Here is a 23164-nt window from a genome sequence, read left to right on the forward strand (position 1 = left end):
AGCGACTACATGTGGAGCGGGGTGGCTCGTTACATTCAAGACATTCTTAAGACGAACAAGAGGAAGATAGATAAGAGAGATAGTCAAATGACGTTTGTGTGTCAGATGGAGAGTCAACAGGTTCTCAACATTGTTCAGAAGCGTGACGCTGCTCCCAGGGCAGAAGTGAGGTAGCGTCTGACGATTTGCCTTTACCCTGGTAAGAAACCGTAAAGCCGACTTCGCCTACTATATTGTAAGTTTTAGGTACTATCCCCTAAACAAGAGATCGGTGGACCAAAAAAAGAGGGTGCAAGTTGCTTCCCATTTGATCCGGTCCAACATCAAGTGAATGCGGACTTAGGAGCCTGCAATCCTTTTAAAACTAAAAACCTTTGGATTGATCAATTGCATTGTTAGCATTTTTCATTTTACGGAGCTGTGGTTGGATAAGGTGTATTTCACTTGTTTTTGTTTTTTGTTTGACGGTCTGATCAACTTTTTTTGTATCGTGACGTGGTAATTATTGAATCTTTCGCTCGTTTGATCTGGAGTCAATATGTCGGATAGCGGACGCGACCCTGAACTTAATGACGATGAACGAAGAGCAATAGTTTGGGCAATGACCCATCATCAGGGGGCCCCCTCTCTTACATTCCACTTTGCCTGTAAAAACCTTAATTTTTGGACGATTTCGGGTTGCAGAAGTTCGTCAGTCTCCATTTGCTTTCGAAAGATAGACCGTCATCATGTGTGCTCCAGTTAAATCAACCCCAGCAAATGTCAGCAGCTCTGCTCCTTCCCCGTCTGGTAATTCACGGGCAATGATCCTGATCCATCGTGTTCTCCGTTGTGCAGTCTACCAGGATCAGACCTAGTCGAAAGTATAGGCCACTGAACACAAGTTTGACACTCCCTTATAGAGAGAGAGAGAGAGAGAGATTTGCGATGAACTCCTGATTCTCGCGAGCCAGTATTAGCTCCGGAAATGATCTAGTTAATCGGATTTCATTAACCTCATTATTCTTTAGCTAACGTCCCTGATAGCTGAGTGGTTAGAGCACAAGGCTATCGTGCGGAAGATCGCGGTTCAGATCTCACTGGTGGCAGTGGGATTTGTATCGTGATTTGACGTCGGATACCCCTCGACTCAGCGGTGAATGAGTACCCGAGTCAAATCAGGGTAACAATCTCGGGCGAGCGCAATGCTGTTCATATTGTCTCCTACAGTGTACTTAACACACTTCAAGGCCCTGATCCAATATGGATTGTTGTGCCAGCGATTATTATTATTAACGTCCCTGACCGAGGTTTCTTCCTTTGAACTTTCGGGTCTGAGTTTTTTTGTAAGTATATCCCCCCTTGTGACCCGATCTTTGTTGCTTCCTCCTAATTCCACCGTTGAAGGCCTAGGAATATCCTGAGCTTTCCTGGGGGCCTCGTCTGGTCCCAAACTTTCTTTTAGCGTAGATACTATTTGGCTCCTGTGCCATTAAGGCTTCTTTTCTTTCTACCCTCTGATATGTCAATCACGGATGTACTATTAGTAGTGTCTGCCTGATGATCATTGATCTTTGCTGATTGTAGTCTTCGGGACAGGGTATTGTTGAGTTTGGCCCTCCCGTCTCACTTTCCAACTCCTTTTTTTGTATTACCACCTGGTCATTAGCATCGCGAAGACGTAATCGAGAGGAATCTTGATTGAATAGCCAAGTTCTCCTACTTGTCTGTTGTTGTTTTATTATTGACTTCGGTACTCATATGGATATCACGAGCATGGGGCTTACGTGTTTCACCGTGTCATAGTTCCGTGCACTGTGAGGTCAGACGTAATCACAGAATCTGATATCAGTGATGCGTTGTTGAGAATGGTCAGCGACTGTAAATTATCTAATGTGGATAGTTTGCATCACGCCCCTGGATTGGGAGGGGGGGGGGGGGGGATTTATGGGCTCCCCAGTCTTGATCCGTAGGGTTTTGTTAATTGTAGGGTGACCTCGTACAAGGTACAGCTATCACCACGCACTAACAGCCCCGGTGCACGAGAGTTTTGGCTCCCCAAAGTCCTTGGAGAACGATATGCTGGCTTCCAGAGAGCTCTACTCCCTTCAGTCTATCCTGCAGTACGCTGGTTGACCTCCTGTATTTATTTATTTATTTAATGAGGACAATACACAGAAAACAAATCCCTTATTACATATTGTCCTCAGAGGGAGGAGCAAGTGAATGGCTTATTTTACGCTTCAAACCAGAGGAGAAAATAGAGTCACATGACCCAAGCTGTAGGGCGTTGCAGGATCGGTATAGCCTTGGGAGCGGTGAGTGGAAGTAAATCTCGAGCTCCGCGAAGGGTGCCTCAAAAATGTCTGCACTACGTGTGTTATGAGACGAGGCGATACGGAAAGTAATATCCAAGTTGGCGGAGAAGTCCATCACACAATTGCAGAGTTTGAAAAGAGTACACATATCAAGGAAGATACGGCGTTGCTGTAGGGAGGGGAGATTCAGGGTGCGGAGTCGTGACGAATAATCAACCCGTGGAAGGTTTTTTTTGTAAAAGAGGGTCCAGGTGAATTTGCGCTGTACAACTTCAAGAGCGCGGCAGTCACGAATGCGGAAGGGGTATTAGACTACACAGCAATATCACAGGATGTTTCTGATAAGGGATTTGAAGGCTGTTTAGGAAGGCTGGATTGAGATAAAGTCGAATGAGGAACGTAGGATAGGACCAGACATTTTGGAAGCTCTATTGATGATGTCAACGAAGTGGGAATTGAAACGAAGTTTGTCGTCGAATATTACACCCAGGTCTTTGAAGGAGGTGTCCACTGAGAGAATAGGAAAAGGATGTTGGGAAGAGTTTAAACGAATAGCACATCCAGTGGCATTTGTTGACATTCAGTGTTATGTTGACCGAACACCAATGGACTAAATTATCAAGGTTGGACTGTAAGAGAGTACAGTCCAACGGAGACGAAACAGAGGCAGACAATTTAAAGTTGCCTGAGTAAAACAAATATGGGCAGGTGAGGATGAAGGCGAGGTCATAGGTAAAAAACAGGAAGAGTAGCGGGGCAAGTATAGAGCCTTGGGGAACACCAGAGGAAGGAGAGAAGGAACGAAATGAGTAACCATGAAAAGAAACTTTGCAGGAACTGTATGAGAGGTAGGAGGAAAGCCTGGAGATGACTGAGGGAGGGAAGTCTAGTAATGAAAGTTTTGAGAGGAGAATGCTATGGTCAACGGTATCACAGGCTTTGGAAAAATCGGTATCAATAGCATGTACCTCCTGTCGTGAATTCAAGCATTTAGCAACAAAGTAAAGACCAGAAGGTTTGAAGCCGTATATCTATGTTTCACGAAACTATGCGAGGTAACCGAAGTGGTCAAACAGTCAAACAGTCGTTGACGTATCTTTCCAGGATTTTGGAGAGAAGAGAAAGGGGTCGGTAGTTCACAGCAAGAGAAGGGTCTCCTTTCTAGAGAATAGGGATGATAAGGGTCACTTTCCAGAGACGGGGAAAGTAGCATTCATCTAGACTATTGTTGTTGATTATACTCAGGGGGAAGGAAATGTGTTTTCTACATTTAAGGAAGGAAGAGGAAGGAAGGAAGGAAGAGGTTAGTAAGCACATCGGGGCCAGGTCCGAAATTGGGATCAGGATTGCCAATGAAGAAATCAACCAAGGAAGACGTAAGGAGAGGACTGGCCAGAGATTCTGAGCAGGCCGCAGTTATGAGAAGTGTATAGGGTGGAGGGCTCGAGGGAGAAAACACTGAAGAGAAGTAGGTACAGAGATGGTCGCTGGATTGTTGTGGGGAGTCAGCAGTGGAATCAGCGAAACTGATAGAAGAAGGAAGAGATTCGGTAGGATTACGAGAATTACGAGCGTGAGACCAAAAGGGTTTTAAGTTACCGCGGGCAAGGGCGACTTCGACGCTCAGTAAGTAACTTGTACTTGCTTTTCTGACCATTGACTTCACAGTAGAGCGTATAGCTCGGCATTTCAAGCGTATTTCCGTTGTGAATTAAGTTGGGTACGAAGGTAGGTAAAGAGGGGAAGAAGACACACAAGAGGAGAGGAGATCGGACAGGATATTGTAAAAGGTGTTTAGAGCTCGATCACACGATGAGTTGCTTAATATACTCGTATGTACCCAATTGAAAGACGCTAAAGCTGAGTTGAGACCCTTAAAATTGGCTCTGCGGAAGTTGAACTTAGTGGATTTACGCTTGGTTTTGGGTTTTGAACGAGGGAGCTCCGCTTCAAATGCAACCACGGGGTAGTGAGCGTCAGTTTTGACATATGATGTAGTAAGATTTTGTAGGCCAATTGTTTGGCACTTAATGTCACAAGTAAAACCGGTGATCAGGCCAGATTTCTATAGCTCAAGCAAACAAAGAACTAACAAAGAAATGGTAAATGCTGACAGGATCTGCCTGCAAGGACATTCAAAATACTAAAATTGCTAATCGATACCGAAGGAGATACCCAAATAATGAGTGACCTGAAGGAATATTTGAAAATTATATCTACAACCAGAAATTTTTGTAGAACAGGACCCAGGATCCCTTCCTAAAGCTATTGTACCAAATTGACAGCGTATTCAATCACTGAAAGTTGAAAACCTACGGGCACCAATTCATCGCTTGTTTTCCACTTTCAAACGTTCTCCCCCGACGACCGGATTCCATTGACTCAGGTAACTCCATGATTCGCAACTATTTCAAATTCCGCTGATGAACAAAGGAACTTCCTTCCTTTTACAATGTTTTATCTGCCATTACTGGCGGAAAAATGATTTCAAAGTCTTTGTGAACCGCAGAAATTTGTTCAAGCACCTGTTCTGGAAGCGATTTCTTTGGCCACGGGCGAAGAAAAATTCGAAACTATTCGTGAAATGGCAAGGAACCTTGTTTGATACAGAGCTCCGTGGCTTGCCTGCGGCCATTGGCATAAATTCCGTATTTCCAATTACGATTTACAAAGTCTGCGATACCGTTCGGTCTACAATGACGTGAAAAATTGAGGGTGTTCCCTTTTAATGGCGGAGGTGGTTGAAATGTTATGGGATCCGAATGAAGTTTTAATGTACACACTCCTTGAGAAATATGGTTGTGAAGAAGTTTTATTTTTAGCACAATGCACCCCCTTTCGAAGCCTGTTCATCTGGCGCAGGAAAAGCGGGGAGTCTATTAAAAAAATTCAATTATTTTTCACCGCCCTCTCCGCGCACAGCCCACAATCCCCATATGGAATTCAGGGCAATGTGAAACCGATAAGACGAACATAAATGCTCCATGATAAATGTATTTCGGGGAAATTGTTATATCATTTCATTTGCAAATCAAACGGGAATTTCGAAATTCCTTTTCATCCCGCTTAGATTCCTGATCATCGATACGAAGCAATATAATCCTAATCTTGCACGGAAGGCGCGTACACGCCGAGCGGCCTGCTCCATATCGCTCGTATCTCGTGCATTTTGACATGAGTTTCCCTTTTTCGTGGAAAGCAATTTCAGATAATATATCGCAGCACTTCAAGCAACATTAGGGACGCCGCAGGAAAACATATGAAAATGATGGTGATTGATTGCGGTCTGGAGGCGATCCAGGTCGTTCTGTTGTGTTCTGTTATACTCAGTCGTTCATTCCACCCTTTCACAGTTCCTTGAGTATCTTAAGCGTTGGAATTTTGTATGAACGCGTATGGAGACCCAACCTGAAGAGCTGACTATGCCAGCTTACTTCCGCCACAAGCAACAAAAGCCGACATCAAAACAAACATTCAAATTACTCCGGTCGTATGCAAACCATCTCCTGACGGAACTTCCAGTAGGCCTGCGCCCTTCTGGCTCTCCTCCACGAGGCCACAAATTCTGGAAGTGCTTCAAGTCGCATGAGACATGTCGTATTTCCTCTGAGGAAAAACACCACCAGCATAAGTTAGTCTCGTGAGAACCGTGACAGTGGCCACAGGAGCGTCTAGCACCGCAGGTGACACCAGTGGCACAATGCCTGGTTTACCCAGGAACGTCGTGAATTTGTATTCATTCGCGTGAGCCCACCCAGCCGAGAACCAGGACGATGCTTGTTATCCCGTGGAAAATTGGATAAGCTTAATTCGATTTGCAACAAAAAATTTACCACTGAAAATTCGTGCTTAAATTGTTTGTCTAGCGAAAATTCGGGATGGGTTTTCATCACAGGATTTCAAATGAATGCTGCGTCGGCATTTTCATTTAAGCTCCATCGGAATATGTCCTTCTCTTCGATTTTATTATGATTGCAAATTTGTTTATAGATACAACGCATATGCCCGACTTTTCCAGGAAAATGTAGGGCAGAATTGGAGGAGAGCCTTTGTAATGGATTTCGGGAGCAGACACAAGTTCGAATGATGACGCTTTTGTCTGGCTAAGCCACCTGAAGATTAGTCGGGTAAAGCCGCAGTGGGACTTTTATATGGTGCACTGGACGCAATAATTAGAATATGGCCTTACTGACCGGTCATTGCACGGAAGGGTAGGTATTAGTCCTGAATTACGGGTATCTTTGCAACGGCGGATGCCAAACTATAATACTTCAGTGTGACAGGAAGGGTACGAATTGAAATAATCAAGAAATCGCCAATCAATACGGGAGTATGACAGAATCAACTAATCCCGGTAATTTCACATTTAAAAGCAGACTTGGCAGTGGATGGCCACATGTCAAATGCTGGCTCTAATCCGACCATTGTTTATCCAAACCCTTGGCAAGTCGGTCTGCCAGCCTGCTTATTACCAGCTATCAGTTGTCCTGATAGGATCAGGTCTCGGTAGCAGTTGGTAGCAACTCCACATCAGCTGACTTGATATGTTATTGATATTGAATTCTGACAACGCTACCTGACTGTCGCAACAGATTTGGATGGTGCCACCCCACCATTTTGGTCCTAAATATTCTCCTGCTGCTAATAAAATCGCATTGTATAACAGGACCAGAGGAAACTGCAGGATTTCCAGTATTGATCTTGGATATAATACTTCCATATTGGTATGAAGTCGTGATGCACTCCTAAATACTTGACTGTTTGTACCAGCTGCCTTTCAGCCCCTAATGAGGCGAGTTGTTCATAAGAATTCCAATCTTCCTAGCGTTCACCATGAGTCCGTCACGAAAACCCCATCTGTGGATTATTTATAGATCACATTCAAGTGGTCACATGTGTATGTATTTGAGGTGGGGAGAGGCAAAGCCTTTGAGGACTCAGAACTTAGTAGTCTAACGTCTAACGGCTTGGCACTCATATAGAAAATGTTCCATGGATTCCGCTTCCTCAGGATTCCTACAAGATGGGCACGTATTATCTTGGAGAATTCCTATTCTAAACTTATGCCCAGCTAGTGAATTATGGCCTCCCAGAACGCCCATAATACTTCTGTAAGTATTCCTGCTTTTCGTCAGGATATACCTTGCAGTATGTTTGTTTGCTTCTGACATTTCCCTTTGCTCACTTTCCTCATTTCCCTCTACACCACAATGACCGGGCATCCAAAGTAGTTCCACAGTACTGAATCTGGAATCAGAGTTCAATCGATTTGTATATTCCTTAACCATTTTTGAAGTGATCAAAGGACTGCTCAACGCTCTCAATGCAGATCGACTATCGCTGCAGATTGCGATGCGTCTACCCTTCAACCGCTCATCAATCATTCAGGTTGTCGCCCTTAGGATCGCATACACTTCAGCCTGAATGACCGTTGTATCATATATTGTCCCAAAGGGAAATGGCCACTTCTCGTTTCTATCCGGAAGGTACACTTTTGCCCCTGAACTCTGAATAAACAAATCCAAATCTTGTGTCCGATTTCCCTGGAGATTGCCACACTTGGTGGTCCCGAGAAACTTCGCCTTCTTTTGCAGTGCCTTAGGTTGTCATCGGTTGGGAACCCCCAAGTTCACAGTGTCCGGGCTGTATGGATCTGCTTCCATGTACTGAAATTAGACCAGTTGTGCCCACATCACCAGCTTCCCTTTGTTCCGCTTTTCCTGGTAGAGGCGGAGGAAAAGGTTCTGCCAGGCAAGCCTGTAGTCCCTTCTCCTTTGTGGCTGAAGTTTCCTTTTGTCGAGCGTTCCTTTCCAATTTTTTGGAAGAGTGAGTTAGGCAAGAGTGTCACGGACAACGAGCCATAGTCAGCTTTCCAGTTCCTCTTATTAAGGGAGTTGCCATCTAATCCTTTCTGGCTGACCGTGCCGTAGACATCGGTTGTGGGGTTTCCACTGAAATGGAGAGCCTGTCTTCCATAGATTCCTCTGTTTGGACCCCCAAAATCCACGACCTGATTTCTCAAAGTCGCGGATGTATTCGAAGTCTGTACTTCCTTACCACTTATATAGTTACAATCTTTGTTTCCATCTTCATGTGTTCTTGGACACCCTTAGTGTAGTAGTAAACCACCACAGGCTTCCCCACAACGACTAGATGGCATCCGAGGGGGAGGGTCGCATGCTGTGTCCGCAAACTAACCTATAATTATTGATCCTAGATCGTCCTCAAATGCATGCGCAAAGATCTTAGTGTCCCCCAGAAGCCTTAGGAATGTTGTTTGTGAATAATATCATATTCACATTACGCAAGTGCCGAGCGGGCACGGTGTATTGTATGAATACTAGCTCAGGGATGATGTAAGGCTCCGCAGGCTTGTATCTATGTATGCAATGAGCTGAATGTCCCTTTTTGGTCGCCCAAGTGAAACTTTGTCGATTAAGGGCTGTATGCAGCTGGCGGCTCTGAACTGAGATTATGGTTGCTGCCTGGTAAATCCACTTGAAGTAATAGGTTTGCCATTTGTTCACTGATTTCTGTGTACATCCGGTTCTATAAACGTGGATTCCCCAGGTCTAAAATAACGCCGGCCTTGGTCACTTTAAGGCTATACGCTACACTATGAAGTCAATGATTAAAAAAGCGCGTAAAAGGTACTTATTGAGCGTCGAGGCCGCCCTTGCCCCCGGTACTTTGAATCCCTTTTGGTCCCATACTCGCTATTCTCATAATCCCACTCAATCTCTCCTTCCTTCTATCAGTTTCGCTGACTCCATTGCCAACTCTCCACAACAATCCTGCGACCTTCCCAGCACCTACTTCTCTTCCGTGTTTTCTCCCTCAACCACTCCACCCTTTACGCCGCTTATAACTGCAAACTGCTCCGAATCTCTGGCCATTCTTCTCCTTACGCCTTCCTTGGTTGTCTATGCCGAACCTGGCCCCGATGAGCTTCCTAACCTCTCCCTTCTTAACTGCACAAAACACATTTTCCTCCCCCTGTGTATAGTCTGCAACAAAGGTCTAGAAGAATACTACTTTCCTCATCTCTGGGAAGAGGCCCTTATCATCATTGCTAAATCCTTTAATTCACGACAGGAGAAATCAGTATAAATAGCATATACCCTATTTATACTGATTTCTCCAAATCCTTTGAAACCGTTGACCATAATATTCTGTTCTCTAAACTCTCTCTACTCGACTTCCTTCCTTCAACCATCTCCTGCCTTTCGTCCTATCTCTCACACCGTTCCTGCAGAGTTTCTTTTCATGGTTACTCATCTCGCTTCTTCCCTCTCTTGCTCCCCCAGGCTCTATACTAACCCCCTATTCTTCCTGTCTTTTATCAATAACCTCACCTCCATCCACCTGCCTGAGTTTGTCTTACGCAGACGGCCTTAAATTAAACGAAACAGAGGCAATCGTTTCCGCTAGACTATGCACTCTTGCAGTCCAATCTTGATGATCTGATCCGTTGCTGTTCGGTCAACAAGCTGACAGTTCTTCTTCTTTTTCTTCAGCCTTTGTCCCGTTCACAAGCTCGTCTTGATTGGTTTCGCCATTTAGCTCTATCGAATGCCTGAGTGGTTTTCATACCGAAGCCGGCCAGGCGCGGTCATGAGTCCACGAAGGACTTTCGATCAATTATCTCATCTCTTTTGTTTTGAAGACCCCAGAGCGGGTCCTGGACATCCACGGGCCATTATAGAGAGATCGCGGGAGGCAACCACTTTACCAGAGCTGTGAACAGAGGTACGCCCCAGAGTAGCGCCTTCTCTCCGGTACTCAGGTTATTGTAATAAACGAAATTTTTGCGAATATTGAATAGGGGCAGGGTGCAGGTGACGATTTGGAGATAGTAGTGTCAAAGATGTTTCCTTCCATTATGAGTGACATTATGAAAGGAGCATTGAGACAGGTATGCCTGTGGACCGCAAGATGCGGTCTCGGCGTAAACCCCACCAAAACGGAACTAACAATACTCACCACGAAGACATGGGTAACTAAATTCCGCTTGCCGTGACTGAATGAATGGTTCTTTTCCCCAAGTATCTGGGTGTAATCCTGGATCCAAAGCTGAACTGTAGATTGAACAAAGAACTGCGGGCTAAGAAGGCCTGTATAACCTTTTATGCCTGCAAGAGAACCTTTGCAAAGAAATGAGGTCTCTGGTCGAGAATGGTTTTCGGGATGTACACAGCGGTGGTGTGTCTCATCCTAACGTACGAAGGTTAATTGGATCCAAAGAGCCGCATGTGCAGATGTTACCGGGCCGTTTGATACTCTCAATGTGCTCCTGCATCTCATCCCCCTAGACCTCCACATTAAATACGATGCAACGTACAGTGCCGCCAGACTACGTGAGTCCGGACAGCGAAGCCCTACGGTTATAGTAACATCCTAGACGAAATACCTCGGGAAATCTAGATTTTTCCTCACGAACTATGCTACACACAAGCTGAACTTCACAAGAAACTTTGCTGTGGACTTTCCAACCAGGACTGAGTGGAAGACCGACCGGCTGCGTGTTGCAAGGCTATGACTCAGTATTCTTCATCGACGGATTAAAGATGGTCTATCGAGTCGATGCGAGCGCTTTGTCGGATACACACAGTGTATGCGAGTCATATAGTCTCCCGAGCTCCGCCAGTGTATTCCAAGTGGAGGTACTAGCGATACCGGATGCCTGTCGATGGCTGGGGCATGATCCGAACCCCAAGCGTAACATAGCCATTCTGACGGTCATTAAGGCCTTGTACCTAGTGACGACATCCAGGCTAGTGGGACATTGCAGAAACGCGCTGGACAGTCTAGGTGGTATGCCCAAGGTCAACCTTCTCTGCGTTGCCGTTCAAAAGAACATAGAGGGGAGTGAATGGGCTCACGGATTGGCTAGGCGGGGCTCTGTTCTTGGCAGTCCTTCGGAGAGTACAGTCGGTGTCCTGCTGCGACTGTCAGGGGCGAAATCTGCTCGCACTACTTAGCAGCCGCGGACTTCAGCTGGCGAAGGCCCACCACCTGTGCCAAGTCAAGGAGGATTTGGCCCGCTTGTAAGAAAGCCTGACCGCGAGGGCTCCTGCGCCAGATGCGAGCAAATGCATACAAGATTACAGTGGTTTGCGTGGGGCATTGGCCCTTAGGTAACTATGCCACCAGGCTCGACATACCCTGCAATTCCCATTTCCGAAGCTACGGAGAAGAAGGGGAAACCCCTAGGTACTTCCATTGCTGTACCAAGAGCCAGGCTACGGGCACTGGGAAAAACATTCTTTGGAGACCTCAAGGATATTTCTAGCTGTTGGGTGGGCGAGCTGCTTTCCTTCGTGAATGCTTCGGGCTGGTTCTGAAGATCTGAGCCGGCTGGACTCTACCTCTTTGCTCTCATAACAACAGTCACGGTCTTAGGAGTTTGTGGCACCAAAACGGGGCATCACAGTGCTAATTGGGCTCCTTGGAGCGGCCACTGGTACCTTCCTTCCTACTTTTTAAAATAGTAACGGAGTGAATTTGCGTTGAACAGAGCTCATCAGTCACAATAACGGGAGGGAGACCATATTACAGAGCAATATTCTATGAGGTTTCTAGCAAAGGATCGTAAAAGGGGCTGGATTGAACTCCGCCATGTTATTTACATAGCATTCTGATCCCAAGCCCAGGTAAAGGAGGAGCGTTTGAGGCAATGTACTTTGTACGATCCTCAGTAAAAGAAAAATAGAATGCTGAGATCAGGGAGAGAGATAAATGAAGCATAATTGAAGCTATTCTGCTGTGCTAAATCCTACTAGACCTCTCTGGTGACAGGTCTCACGACAGGTCGACCAAGGAAATGCATGTATGTATGCTAAGAACAAAATGATCGTGTTGAGACGGGCCCCGGTTCGGCGGAGAAATAGGCAAGGGTTCTTGACGCTTGGAGAAAAACCAGGGTCAGTAACATTTTTAGAAGCTAGAAATTTTTTCCGGAGTGAATATTTCAGGCGGATGTTGTTTGAATCTTCGCGAGGAACCAAACTGCAAACCAGAGTGCAGGCATGTAGAAGAAGAACACACGGAACAGGTTAGCAGATAGGAAAGGATATTGTAAAAATTACCAAGGACTTGGCCACGCTTTAAGTTGGATTATACACGATTCCAGTTAATTTTTGAAAAAGGCAAGTTAAGAGCGTCCAAGTTGGCGATGCGGAAAAAGAACTTAGCTGAGCACAAGCATGGAGTCAGAACGGCAAAACTCTACTTTACATTGAAGAGCGGGATCATGAGCATCAATTAACGACATACCGGAATATACAAGGGAGTTTGGAGAGGTAGCATTTGGGCAGGTTGCAAAGAAAGAGATCGAGAGTGCGATCCAAGGAGTTTTTGGCAGTGGAGCTTCTTGCTTTTTTCTGGCTTCGCACATTGGTCAGGATTAGCCTAGTCAGTCTTATCAATTTCGTTGGGATACCGAATTCTCTCATGGCCGTGTACAGTTTTACCCTGGCTATCATAGGCGGCTTTAAAGTCGATTAACAGATGGTGCAACTGGTGTCCATATTCCAACAGTTTTTCCATTGCTTGCCACAGAGAGAAAATCTGATCCCTTGCGGGTTTGTCTGGAATGAAGCCTCTTTGGTATGGGCCAATAATGTTCTGGCCGTATGGGGCTATCTAGCCTAGCAAGATAGAGGATAATATCTTATAGATGGTACTCAGCAACGTGGTACCTCTATAATTGCTGCACAATGGAGTTCGTTGGAGAGGCGATTATGAAGTTGGTTAGTATACAACGTGAAGATCCTTGCGGTGTCGAGATATGGATCTCATTTATAAGGAAGGAATGCTGCGGGGAATGTCTATTCCTAAGTAGTCTCCGCCGTAGGGTTTTCTTGTAATGGATGCCTTGAAGCCTATCGTCCGTTACGCAAGGTGAGAGAGCGCGTTGGTATGAATTCGTCAGATATGAATTATCTGAATTGCGAACTACACTATCAATGGTATCGTTAGGAACTCTTTGATGCCGAGAGAGTTGGAGCTAGGAGAGCCTGTTTTTGAGAGATTGGTTTATGAATCGCCAGTTGACGTTCCTGAAGTCCGAAACTGTTTGTGGCAGTGGGCAAATGGCCCGATCGGGAAGTTGAATGTTGAGGATGATGACATCGTGCTCACTGATGTAGGGCGTGCCGGGCAAAAATGGGAAATGTTACGAGTAGCGTGGTGGGTAGTCAACTAGCGGGGAATGTAGTCAACCAGCGGTGACGTTTGCCACCATTATTATTGGTGTAGGAGTCCAACCAGGAGGTATGTCTGGCGTTCAAGTCGCCTCCTAAAATCAAAAATCAGAGACCACGATTTGCCAGTTGGGCGAGCTTGGTCTACGCAAAAGGATTTGATAGTGTATAGGCCGCTCGGATCAAATAGTTGATAGTGACCGTAGAAGGGAACGACGTATATGAAGCCGAAGTTGGTTTCAATTGAGATGATGGTAACCTCTAGAAATTTAGGGGCATTGGCGGGAGGAAAGAGGTGTGTGGCAAGGAATTTGTCGCAGAGTAGTATTGCGGTACTTCCGGCAAGGTATGAGGGGGTTGGATTAGCATGATATGTGTCTTGCGGAAGGAGTTGGGTTTCTATCTATAGTGCAACCTGGTTTCACACCGGAGCATTATTTGCAGATTATGTTCGCTTAGGAACAATTCGAGCTCATGCGTTCGAACTTGACTTACTATAGAGTTGATGTTCAACTCAATGATCTTTTGATCTCAAGACTGATCATCGTGTTGAACATTATCATGAACTGTCAGGATTGTTCAGTGAAAATACAGAGATCCGGGATGGGTTGATTATAAAGTACATATGGGGCCGTGTGGTTTGGATTGCCACTGCGCAATGCATCAGTGAAAGACAAGGGAGCCTAAGTGAAAGAAGCTATTGAAATCCTGTGCTTTTCTGTAGGTGGGATTGGAAAGGAGGGACCTTTATTGACTATTCCTCCTCGTACCACTTTAGCCAAGTTAGGACACTTGCGGTAGTTGACGCACAGTTTTCGCACTTAGGATTTTCATCTTGCCCTTTGGAACACTCGTTTGGACCACATAGGTAGGTATCAGTGGCCGCTCCGAGGAGCGCAATTAGCGCTTTGGTGCGCCGTTTTGATGCCACAAACTCCTAAGACCGTGACTGTTGTTGTAGGAACAGGGAAGCAGAGTCCAGCCGGCTCGGATCTTCAGAGCCAGCCCGTAGCATTCACGAAGGAAAGCAGCTCTCCGACCCTGCAGCTAGAAATCTCACTGAGGTCCCCAAAGAATGATTTACCCAGCCACCTGGGCCTGGAGATTTGTATGCGGAGAAGCTGTTTATAGCCCTGCCGATCCTATCCTCGATAATTACCGATTTGATAGTCTCGCACAGCTGGGGTTGCCGCAAACCCTCCAAGCAAGGTTCTGACTCACAGTCGTCCTCACTGGAGGGAAAGTGCGTTTGCACCAGCAGCTCCAAGGTTTCACTAGAAGATTCCGTCCAGGAGCCTTCCGACTTGTTAAGGAAGGGTGGACTCTTATGTTCCTTGGACAGAATCTTATTGAGCCTCGCGGATTCACTAGTGCTTTCAATGTTCTGACAATAGTCCAGCCAAGACCGCCTCTTGGCGGTCCTGATGGCCGACTTGTACTTCTTTAGGCAGTCCTTGTATGGCTGCCAGTATTTTTGCCTGTAGCAGATGTTGAAGATTTCTCTGGTCAGCTTCCTGAGACTAGAGAGATCTTCATTCCACCACGGTGGCAGGGTCTTTTTGCTGTACTTAGGAGGGCACGAGATTTTGAAGGCGGTATCAAAAGCCTTCTCCAGAGCCCCGACCTTTGACGCCAGTTCGTCTGTCGTGCCAATCCTACCAATTTGCGCACCGGAGAGTTTGTTCTTAATTACCTGACCAAACTTTCCCCAGTCGATCCTCCTGGGGTCTCTAAAGGGCTTGGAGACCTCTGCGGCGGGATCTAGACTGAAGAGTATCCAACTGTGGTCAGAGAAGGATCTCTGGTCAGACACTCTCCAGCTCTCCACCCTAAGAATCCCGTTGTCGGTTATTAGGGTGATATCAAGGACCTCCTCCCAACCGTCACAGTTCCCCGAGCAGGGGAAATGAAAGGTTGGTGCGCTGCTCCTGTTACACACCGATAGATTTGAAGTAATAATAAAATCAAAGAATGACTCACCTCTTTCGTTGATTTCGGAGCTGCCCCAAAGCGTATGCCTTGCATTTGCGTCGCAACCTATCAGCAGGTTGGCTTTCTTTGTTGTTATGGTGTTCGTCAGATGTTGTAGTCCTTCTGGCGGAGCTGATCGGTCGTGAGCCATGTACGCCGAGGAAATATACACGTTCTCTGTCCCCACCTGCTCCAGCTTGACCACAACTAGATCACTGGAACTCAGGTCCGGGCACAGGAAAGCGTGCAGACTCTTCCTCGCAAGAATACATGCTCTAGGTTTAGCCTGATCAGCGTCTCCTGTGCTGTGGAATAAATTAAAATATTTGCTTTGATGGTTCTGTCGCTTCCGACCCAGGGCTCCTGTATTAATGCGATGTCGATGTCTTCCTCTAAGAGGAAGACGAGCAGATTAGCCGAGGCACACTTCGAGTGCTGCAGATTTATCTGCGTTACCCTCAGCATGATCTGCTTGCGTGGGGGGTTTTTCAGCCCCCGTCGGACCGACGATCGTCACCTCCTCCAACAGCTCGTTGGCGGCGTCGATTGGGTCAAGGTAGTCGTCCGGTTTTGCAGAGCGGAACACTTTTACTTTGGCGTTCCTGACTCCGAACCACACTTTATAATCAGCCTTTTTCAGTGCCTCCAGGCACTCCTCGTTTATGCGGAGTAGTACGGGCTGGCTATTTATCTGAGGTTCCTCCTCCTTTATAACAACCCAGTCGTCCATGGAAATCCCGGGGTTGTGAAGGCGCAGGAAACGGACCAGCTTGTCCTTCTCCATGCGGATCTTCGGCAACCAAATGCGAGCGATCGGTCTCCTGGGAATCTCGTCGTAAGGGATAATCTTGAGCTTAACGCCCTCCCAAGCGTCGCTGATCTTAGCGACGCACGAACCGAGAAAGTCCTTAGAGAACTGGTCCATGCAAGCTATTACGTGGAACCCACGGACCACCTGAGAAAGTGGGGAGTGAGTCCCGGGTGTTTGCCTCCGGTTTCCACGAGATGTTCATAGACCATGCCCGACAGCCTAGCCTCAACACTAGTCCACACCTCCAGCGTTAGTTTGCCGCTAACAGAATTGCCATCCGCCAGAGCTACGCTGAAGGGCTTCGCAGTACGCGGCCCACCGGCTGACGGTTGCTGTACAATTTCCTCTGTATGTTGCTTGGCGTCTGCGCTATTGCCCACTCTGCTCCGCTTCTTATCTTCTTCGACCTCGTCTTGAGATCGGTTGCGTTTTAGAGCGATGGGCTTCGCCTTCTGCTCGTCAGCCAGGCGTTTGCTGTTGTATTCATCAACAATCGCCTGGTATTTAGCTAGGTCTTTTTCATCCCGCTCGTCGACAGTACCGGCCTCCTTATTCTTGGCAATCTTGCTGAGAATATGCATGGCCTTCTGGTACTGGCTCTTGAGCAGGACACCCGTGGACCTTCGTTTCTTAGGCGGTTTCCGGCGACCGACATTCTTGTCGGTTTTCGCTTTCGGGGGATCCCCCGACGCTGAGGGCTTCGGGTCAGGAGTACTATGTCTGGTACTCGCTACACCCAGCTTGACGGCAGTGGGTTCCAGGCTGGAAGCCGCTAGTCCGTCTGACGCCTCGCTCCGGGAGGTCCCTGCGGTTGGTTTCAGCACAACGGTGCTACGGCTGGCACCGAGTGTACTGCTCTCGACGGCAACTGTCTCCTGGCTGGAGGCCAGCAGCTCGTCCTCCGATGATGCGCCTGGCATCATCGCCTCCTCTTCTATCGTCGTTTTGGTTTTTTTGTTAATTGAGTCCATGTCTTGGTCCCATGAGTAGTCCGGGGAGAATGTCCACCCTGTCTGGCCCGGCCACCAGGGTAAGGGTCTTATTTGAAACTGAAGGTGCCCAAGGTATTCAGAGTTCGCATACTAAAGACCAAGTTCCCCATTGGCCACGCAGCCCTCGGCGTATGCTGTTCCACCTTGGCTTGGGGTCCTGTTAGCACCTTCTCCGGTGCAGGGAGGACGATCCCCGGGCTGTTGCTTCAGTCCATCCCCCCCGCCAGATCTACTTGCCCCTAACACATGACCAGCAGACAAGCAGATCCTCGTCAGTTGGATGAGCCTACTCCGAGCCTGGCCCTACACACTCTTGGCCCGCCAGAAGACGGTTTCCAGCGGCCACTACGCGGAGGTCGTATGAGGACTTGCCTAATTATGCAACTTTAACCTGAAGCATAATCAGACCAGGCCGCCTTGTGGTTAGATAATAAGTTATATTTTGTGGTTGGATAATAAGTTATATTTTTTTCCGGGAACGGAGAGTGTATGTGAAGAACTCCGCCGTGTTCCCCATGAGAAGAGAGAGTTGCGTTAAGGACAGAGGAGGAGGGTTTGTACTCTGTACTTTGTACTATACGAACAAGAAAATGCATCCAATGTTCTAAAAAACAAAATGGTCGACTTGAGTCCTAAGTGTCAGAGAAGTGCGACGCGGCAGGATGGGTTGCCGGTCCTGTCGAGAAATGGGCAAGGGTTCTTTACCCATGGGGGCGCCAGGACCGAGAAAACCAAGGTCAGTCACGTTTTTAGAAGCCAGACCTTTTTCAGAGTGCATGTTTCAGGCGGAACCATGCTGGGTATAAGTGCAGCTAAGAAAAGAAAGAAAAGGAGATAATGAAGGATAGGCTTGGCAATGCATTAGGGTAGATTATAAACGATCTCAGTTGATTGATGAAAAATATAAATTAAGGGCGGGTGGGTGGATCGAGAGTAGGATCCATGGAGTTTTTGTTAGTGTTGAATTGCAGAGCAGAACAAGTATTCATGACAAAGTGTCATTTTATTTCAAATTTGGAGCACACATCACACCAAATTTGAATGGGTTAAGACCCTTTCCTCCCTTGACAATTTCACCAGAAACAATCTCAAAATATCTTTCATTACCCAGAAGGTATTTCGTTTATATTTCTTGTGAAATCTCAAAACGTTTTGCCAGTTTTGAAGTGCGATGAAAGGTTTCCAGGAGAAAAGTCATTTTCCAGGCTCTAAGGCACATTTACAACTTTTTTAATAAGTTAAAAGAAATATCACCTACCAACTCCGACCTTCCGGCCATTACTTCCACATCAAATGCATTTTATGTCGCTTGACTTTCTTCCTTCGGTCGCCGAAAAGTATGATAAAATGTTTCGAGTATGGCCAGTGCTATGGTATCCGGACAAAAGGATTTTCTGTGGTCATCTTATAATTTGTCTGCTTCTGACAGTTTACCCAGCTATAATATCTATGTGTGTAGGAAAACATACCGAAATCATGTCAACAATTAATTACGTGCCCTAAGGTTGCTGTCTCGTTTGCCTGGTTGGCGTTTCCTTGCCTTCATCGTCGTCAACGTCGTCCCGTCCGTCCGTCCGCTCCCTTTTCATGTCATCGTAATTTTGACTGGGTAAAATGGAAATTTAATTTGCCATCGGGATGGCTACGGAACACACACTCCACTCCCGAGTAGACATCAGAGGAGCACCCACAAAGGCATTAGGAAGAAGTTGCGACATTCCAGAGCACCTATCTTCCTGCAGGCTCTTCAACTATAGTTGGGAAACCCTAAAAACGGTATTTCTAATCTGATGGCGGTAACGAAATTAAAACTTTCCAACAAAATTGGCATGTCGGGAATGTTTCCTGGAATTTTCTTAAGTTCAGGTTTAGTAAGTCATCCGGGATAGTGTGCGGTCGTAATTAGGGATGGGAGCAGCCCACGCTGTTCATGTACATCCTTTCGTTGTTCCTTGTAGTTTGCTTAAAAAGAACGTTCACATAAGTTGCCATCGATCTATGAATTAACATAAAAGCTACACACACGCTCCCCAAATCTTATCTTCCCTCTATGGCTCGATATCAATTCAAATGGGCCATTTCATATGAGTAAAATAACCCCAAATGCCCCCATTTCGATTTAACAAGATTTTATTTATGACAAATACGTTGTGTTTTTCGGTCAACTGGTCAGGACAGTCGTAGAGGAAACCGCACACGATACTCATCTCTGTGCGTATGACAATATTTGATCTTGAAAAAAGGCTGTAATTCTGCCAATTCTTCGGTTCCGGGGGAGCGATGGCAGAGCGCGGAAGACAACCCTAAACACAGGAAAACATGGAATTTGCGAATAGCCAAGCTAGGGGCGGCGAGAAGGAAATGTATCCACCGCAGAGATGGGACGACACAAGTCGAAAAACCCTAAAATAATAAAACCGAATGGAGGACGACGACCAGATGGAATTGGATGAGCTGGTATTAAAACAATAGATGACGAAGACTCTGCCTTCCCGGGCAAGGAAAGGACCTTCTTATTTTAATATTCTGCTCTGCTCGTTTATAGTGTGTATCGACTTATTTCCTAGTCCACCACTTTTGCCAAATATAAATTTCGAAGCTGTCAGACAAATGAACGGGAGGACCGCTCGTCCTTTAGACATCCTTTGACTCTGATCCGGCCCTTGTAGCCATAAATGCAAATGTACTACCAAGAAGACCCGGACGCTTCAGGAGAATCTAAATAGGAGTTTAATTGCAAAGATTGACAATCCTTTCTCAATCATATCTTACGTATCCATTCCCATCCTTCCTTGTGCTGGAGGCTTACCTTTTCAAAAGGATTCGCCGTGAAACGACAAAGTATCGCAGTCAGGAAAGATGCCTCAGCAACTCAGAGCAACTATCGTATTAGTCGTCTTAGAAGTGGTTTACCCACATAATGGGATATTTATTCACTGCGAAGTAATGCCTTCTATTTGATTTGCATAATCACTCCGCAGGCCTAGGCCGCCATTAGACATTACACGTTGAAATATAATTCATCCCCGACATGTGTGTACGTGAAGCAGGAACTTTCCGGGGGAAAATACAATAAGACAAAGTTAGCGACAATTTCGCTGAATAAAACTTGAGCAAGAATTGTAAAGGAAAGGACGAACGAAAAGTTGTCTTTTGTGATAAGCAGACTATTTATGGTACTAAATACATAACTCTGTGCCTCCACAGGACGTAGTGATAAAGTCACTTCCACCAGTTAAGTTTCATAATTGATTTCTGAACTTTCCGATGAACTTTTGCTACTATCCTTGCTCCTTCTGTCTTCGGCTAAGTTTGCAGATTCCGCTTGTGTCTTACGGGACAACGACGACGATACTTTTTATCTTAGGTATAGACGGAGGAGGAAATCTATCGGGAGAACAATACACCGGGAGTCCACTGATAAATCGTTTAATTAAAGCGAACAATGTAGGCTGACTTATTTGTTCGCTCATGGTATTGAGAGGCTATTTAGCGGCACAATGCATGGCTTTGTCTAGACTGGGATCGTATTTTTCATTGTTGAAATGCAAATCGACTTAGCGGCGAACTAGTGGATGTCCTTATTCATTGCAGATATTAATCACTCCTTAAAGTAGGTATCAAATAATAGAAGTATTAGTTAAGGAACCAATATTGAAATCCTATGTAATCCTCTTCAAGGCTACGTGACTTAGGCATTCCTAGTAAACTAGTAGAACTACGGGGATCACGGCTAGTACATAGGCATCCATAGACGGTGGCAGGCTATTAAATTAAATAGAAAGGACCTGTATCGCGGCATGGGCGGCCCGGTCTGATTATGCTTCAGGTTAAAGTTGCATAATTCGGCAAGTCCTCACACGACCTCCGCGTGGTGGCCGCTGGAAACCGTCTTCGGGCGGGCCAAGAGTGTGTAGGGCTGGGCTGCGAGTAGGCTCATCCAACTGACGAGGATCTGCTTGTCTGCTGGTCATGTGTTAGGGGCAAGTAGATCTGGCGGGGGGATGGACTGAAGCAACAGCCCGGGGATCGTCCTCCCTGCACCGGAGAAGGTGCTAATAGGACCCCAAGCCAAGGTGGAACAGCATACGCCGAGGGCTGCGAGGGGAGCTTGGTCTTTAGTATGCGAACTCTGAATACCTTGGGCACCTTCAGTTTCAAATAAGACCCTTACTCTGGTGGCCGGGCCAGCCAGGGTGGACATTTTTCCCGGACTACTCGTGGGACCAAGACATGGACTCAATTAACAAAAAAACTAAAGCGACGATAGAAGAGGAGGCGATGATGCCAGGCGCATCATCGGAGGACGAGCTGCTGGCCTTCAGCCAGGAGACAGTGGCCGTCGAGAACAGTACACTCAGTGCCACCCGTAGCACCCTTGTGCTGACCTCAACCGCAGGGACCTCCCGGAGCGAGGCGTAAGACGGACTAGTGGCTTCCAGCCTGGAACCCACTGCCGTCAAGCTGGGTGTAGCGAGTACCAGACATAGTACTCCTGACCCGAAGCCCTCAGCGTCGGGGGTCCCTCGAAAGCGAAAAACGACAAGAATGTCGGTCGCCGGCAACCGGCTAAGAAGCAAAGGTCCACGGGTGTCCTACTCAAGAGCTAGTACCAGAAGGCCATGCATATTCTCACCAAGATTGCTAAGAATAAGGAGGCCGGTACTGTCGACGAGCGGGATGAAAAAGACCTCGCTAAATACCAGGCGATTGTTGATGAATACAACAACAAACGCCGGGCTGACGAGCAGAAGGCGAAGCCCATCGCTCTAAAACGCAACCGATCTCAAGACGAGGTCGAACAAAATAAGAAGCGGAGCAGAGTGGGCAAGAGCGCAGACGCCAAGCAACATACGAAGGAAATTGTACAGCAACCGTCAGCCGGTGGGCCACGTACTGCGAAGCCCTTCAGCGACGTGGGCAGGAGTCACTTACGTGTGGCGCTGGCGGATGGCAATTCTGTTAGCGGCAAACTAACGCTGGAGGTGTGGAGCAGTGTTGAGGCTAGGCTGTCGGGCATGGTCTATGAACATCTCCTGGACACCGGAGGCAAACACCCGGGACTCACTCCCCACTTTGATTCATCTCAGGTGGTTCGTGGGTTCCACATAATAGCTTGCATGGACCAGTTCTCTAAGGACTTTCTCGGTTCGTGTGTCGCTAAGATCAGCGACGCCTGGGAGGGCGTTAAGCTCAAGATTATCCCTTACGACGGGATTCCCAGGAAACCGGTCGCTCGCATGTGGTTGCCGAAGATCCGCATGGAGAAGGACAAGGTCGTCCATTTCCTGCGCCTTCACAACCCCGGGATTCCCATGGACGACTGGGTTGTTATCAGGGAGGAGGAACCTCAGATAAATAGCCAGCCCGTACTACTCCGCATAAACAAGGAGTGCCTGGAGGCACTGAAAAGGGCCGATTATAAAGTGTGGTTCGGAGTCAGGAATGCCAAAGTAAAAGTGTTCCGCTCTGCAAAACCGGACGACGACCTTGACCCAATCGACGCCGCCAACGAGGTGTTGGAGGAGATGACGATCGACGGTCCGACGGGGGCTGACAAACCCCCCACGCAAGCAGATCATGCTGAGGGTAACGCAGATAAATCTGCAGCACTCGAAGTGCCCTCGGCTAATCTGCTCGTCTTCCTCTTAGAGGAAGACATCGACATCACATTAATACAGGAGCCCTGGGTCGGAACCGACCGAACCATCAAAAGGCTCCAAAGCAAATATTTTAATTTATTCCACAGCACAGGAGACGCTGATCAGGCTAAACCTAGAGCATGTATTCTTGCGAGGAAGAGTCTGCATGCTTTCCTGTGCCCGGACCTGAGTTCCAGTGACCTAATTGTGGTCAAGGTGGAGCAAGTGGGGACAGAGAACGTGTATA

This window comes from Hermetia illucens, chromosome 4, assembly GCF_905115235.1.
Source record: "Hermetia illucens chromosome 4, iHerIll2.2.curated.20191125, whole genome shotgun sequence".
Taxonomy (NCBI): domain Eukaryota; kingdom Metazoa; phylum Arthropoda; class Insecta; order Diptera; family Stratiomyidae; genus Hermetia; species Hermetia illucens.